Source organism: Tenrec ecaudatus, chromosome 6 (genome assembly GCF_050624435.1).
Source record: "Tenrec ecaudatus isolate mTenEca1 chromosome 6, mTenEca1.hap1, whole genome shotgun sequence".
NCBI classification, from domain to species: domain Eukaryota; kingdom Metazoa; phylum Chordata; class Mammalia; order Afrosoricida; family Tenrecidae; genus Tenrec; species Tenrec ecaudatus.
Genome location: NC_134535.1, coordinates 41,364,928 through 41,369,621, shown reverse-complemented (window position 1 = coordinate 41,369,621; position 4,694 = coordinate 41,364,928). Strand labels below are relative to the sequence as shown.

At 39.2% G+C, this 4,694-nt stretch overlaps 1 pseudogene; it reads right to left on the bottom strand.

The window, feature by feature from the left end:
* Window positions 1-571: 571 nt before the first annotated feature.
* On the bottom strand, window positions 572-656 carry LOC142451983 (U2 spliceosomal RNA; annotated as a pseudogene).
* Window positions 657-4,694: the final 4,038 nt, after the last annotated feature.

Here is a 4,694-nt window from a genome sequence, read left to right as displayed (position 1 = left end):
GGGGAACTGCGGGAGAGGAAAGCTTCTCTCCCAGTGGGGATCCGCGATAGGGAGTGGGGAGTGGGCCGCTGGAGTAGGCAGGGCAGGCAAGTGGCTCTGGCCTAGGCGCCGGGTTTGGGGATGGAGCCTAAGCCGGTCGCCAGTGAGCTCACGGCAGCTTAGTGGCCAGAGATGTCCCACTAGTCCGGTCCTCTTTCACCTAGACCCCTGCTCCGGACAAATACGTGGGGTAGGACTGGGGTGCTGACCCAGGGGGATATTTCACTCACCAGACTCTTACTATTCAGCTACCTGGTCGCCAATCCCGCTTTGTTTGGAGGAGCTCTCAGAGTATGCGGGTGTCCCTGTCGGCCATCTTCCCCCTTCCCTCTTTTGAAGTTTTAAAAATGCCTTTCGTGCAAATGGAAAGCTAATTTTTGTAAAATTTAAAGCTATAAAGCTAAAGAGAACAAAATAAAAATGAACTCAAGCTAAATGTCTAATTATATTCAGATTAATTTTAAGACCATTTGGTCTTTGAACAAACATGCTATTAAGTAATTGTTTAAAACAAGTCAATTTTCTTCCATTTAAGAAGACAAAAAATATTTTATAAAACAATAAATAGGAACTAATTCATACTACACTTGATCTTAGCCAAAAGGCCGAGAAGCGATAGGAATTAATTCATTTATGTATGTTTGGTTTTTGTGTGTGTGAATCTGGAAAAAATAATAGTAATTTTCCTTCTGGTGGTTTTATTCATGTAGTAAAAATTTATTTTCTAATCACTCTTTGTATTTTTCTGAATAATAAAGGAAGATAGTTTTATTTTTAAAGCATTAATTATGCAGAAATTATTATATTTTTCCAAACTGATTTGTAGGTATAGGCAGAATACACACAAAATAATTATGTCATATGCAAGTATGTCTATTACCCTTGCAAAGACTTTTCTCTATGTGTAAACTTAAACTAGATAGGCAAGGTTAGTATTCTCTCTACCAACTTGCATTAGTTGAAATATGAAAACTAAAATTCATAAACACTTTGGGTAGAATAATCCAACTTGAATCACAAAGTGATTTTGATTCTTAGTGTACGAGGGGGTATCAAAAAACAAACAACAGATATTTTTCAAAACTATGTCTTTCAATTTTTTGACAAAATAACCTCATCACTTTCAAAGTACTTATCATTATTGTTAATACATTTGCCAAATCAGTGATTCCTTTCTTGGAAATATTTTTCAAACTCATCTGTTTGGATGGCTGAGAGCACCTCCCTGGTTTTTATCTTTACCTCATCTATGTAAACAAATTGCTATCCTTCATGTTCCTCTTCTCCCATGGAAATGAAAAGAAGTTGCACAGAGCAAGGTCAGATGAGTAAGGTGCATGGGGCAAGAGAGACATGCTGTGTTTTTGCCAAAAACAGGTGCAATGAGATGCTGCCGTGAGCAGGTGCATTGTCCTTGTGGCAAAACCAGTCTCCAGAATACCATAAATTAAGCCTTTTGTGTTGCACACTGTTACACAATCTTTTCAGAACCTATAAATCGAAAACTTGATTAACAGTTTGACCCAGTGGAATGAACTCCAAATGTACTACAAGTTGACATTTTGATCTGTGTGGGAAGTTGATGGATGCTCAGAATGAGGTTTGTCATCAACTGATATTTCACCTTTTTTGAAATGAGAAAACCACTCATACACTTGAGTTTTTCCTATAGTGCTGTCCTTGTAAGCTGTGTTCAGCAATACAACAGTTTCTGCAGCATTTCCTCTTAGCAGAAAACAAAATTTCATAGCCTCAAACTATTCTCTTAAACAGGCCATCACAAAAACGACGTTTTAGCAAAACTGGTACAGAAAAATTCACTGTGACCAGAGAGAACATTTTCAGGTGACTCCACTGTGTGTACTAACTCTACTGAGTTGCTAGATGCTCACCTAGTGGCAAAAATGTGTCCTATGAAATTAACACTCCATCTAATGCAATTCCGGGATTAGTGGGTACACCCCCTGTATGTCCTATTATTTAGTAGTTACTTCTACAAACTTCTACTTATTAATTGGTACCAGAATATAGTTACTTTATATTATAATATTTATAATCATTTTATCCCTTCTACCTTGAGTTTGCCTAAGCAGGCTAACATCCTCCCTTCCCCTTCTCTCTCTCATTAATGTTATCATTTCAGGATCATCCAGAGATTTTGATAATTAATGATATCTGAAGTAGCTTGAAGAGGAATATGATTCAGTGTATTGTTCTTGACATAAAGGATGAAGAGGCTGAGACATATTTCTTTAATATGTTGAAAATACACATGTGAAATTCTTAGTGAAAAACCTGTCTGGGTTAGGAGTGAGGTGAATGAGCAGTGCCTTCATTCCATATTAAAATCAGTTCAATAATCCACTGTCTGAAGGTTGATTTCAACATTTATGTACATTTTTTGACATTTGCATGTAAACAGAAATGTTAAAAATTAAAATGAATGAAACATTAATCCCTTTAGTTGTTTCTTCACATAGAGTTTCTCCACTTCAAGTCTATCGACAATTTGAACCACTAATTATTTCTTCTGAAGGACAATCCTATACAATGTAGAATGTTTATTAACAACTTTGGCCTCTATCCATTCAAAGACTAAACCAACTCCTTTGATATGACATCCAAAATGCATTTCCAGACGTTATCCGAAGTGCTCTGAGGGGAAAAATTGCTCGAGTTAAGAATTACTAACATGAAGAGATCTTTGTGTAAAGGCGAAGCTGCGGCATGGGGAGACAAAGTATAGGACAAAGGAGAACAGAAACATAAATAGCTTTATTGGGGGACTCCCGATGAGGTTCCATGACCTAGGCCAACAGGTCAGGGAAGGCCCGCCCAGCAGTCAGGAACATGAGTTTTTAAAGGGAAGGGAAGGAATGTTTGGCATTTGTGGTTAGGGTTTGGCAATGCTTGTCAACTCCTTGTAGCTTTCGATTTCTTTGAACCTGGAGCATCTGGTTTTGCCTCCTGATACCGGTTATCTTTTCTGGTGCCAACTGGTCTGACTTGCTTTTGGTCTTGTGCTTTGGTCTGCCCTTCCCTTTCCATTCCTGTCCAGACACATTGTAATCTTAGAACTCAACTGATACAGCAGGTTATAGTAACTGGCAAAGCTAGGGATTAAAGGATGTATAATGAATATGTTGCCCTTGTCAAAGAGAAATCTGGTATTTAGCTTCAGCTCCTGGGAATTCATTTATGTTATAGTTGATAGAAATGTTTTGGGGTCTGGACCTTGTCACACCAACTTTTAGAGCTTAAACTAAATACAATATAATTTGAAGGTAGGCAATATCAGTTCATCTAGAAACTGAGATGAATTGCATAAGCAATTAGTCAATTGTATCTATGCAATGAAATCCCCATCACAATTTTTTGAATTGTTGAATAGGAAAGCTGAGCTCAGCTTTCTTCATTGTCAATATCCTGTGGGGATTGCTACTCATTGTTACTCAATGTTACTCATTGATTCCGGGGATATTCCCTTCCGTAGGCAATGGAACCCTCTCAGATCCTAGTCTCTGCCCGTCTTCAGTTGGCTAATTACATTCTGCATGTACCACCTTTAACACATTTGGCTGCTAATTACAAAGTCAGCAGTTCAAAACTACTAGCTGTGTAAAGGGAGAAAAATGAAGCTCTCTATACCCCTAAGATTTATAGTCTTGAAACCCACAGGGTAGTTCTACTCTGTCCTAATGGGCCACTATGATTCAGAATTAAATGAATGGCACTAAGAACCATAAGTATAATTTCAATCACTTCCAGGAGCCCTTATGAAACAGTCTCAAGAGGGGAATTTTGAAACCTCTTGAACTTGCAGTTGGTGTCAGAAGTGAGTGTAGTTTGAGGTGAATCTCCTTCTAACTTTGTGACTGGGCCCTGATTTTGCAGTTGTTGTTAGTATAGTAAATATCTTGGGAGTCTGAGAAGTTACCCACAAACTGCAGCTTGGTTAAATCAAAGTAAAAAAAAAAAAGTAAGTTAAGCACGTGGTATGATTTTATTAATGTTTTGTTCTTGTTCATACTCTGAAATTCGTTACTTTGTCTCAGTAATAGAGTTCCTTGCTGGTATTAAGGACAATTAAATCCTTGCTCGGTGTATGACAGAGCAAAGGAATGCGGCATGGCTTAAACTCGGAAACTGTGCTGAAATAGATAAGCTCACATCACCACATTTAAGCAGAATTGTCCCCAGAACACTTCGCCCTAAGGGCATTTTCCCTGCCCGCTCCAACCGCCTTTGGCCTGGCCTGCAGAAATCTCTTTTAACATCACAGTGAAATGCAGGTTTTTAAGTGCCCTTGGGGCAGTTGCTCTCAACCTGTGGGTCCTGCTCCCTTTAGGGGTCAAGAGACCCTTTCACGGGGTCGTCCAGTTCATAACAGTAGCAAAATTACAGTTGTGAAGTAGCAAAGAAAATAATTTTCTGGTTGGGGGGGTCACCACCACATGAGGAACTGTATGAAAGGGCTGTGGCTTTAGGAAGGGTGAGACCTACTGCCTTAGAGCAAGTCCTTTCTTTATCAAGAGATGCTGTAAGCCTTTCTCTCAGGGACAGGAGTGTCCATGTACACTCCCCTGCTAGGAGGACAGCTGCAGGGGAAATCCAGGAACGGGATCATAAACCAAGGCGTCTGAAATTTTACCTAG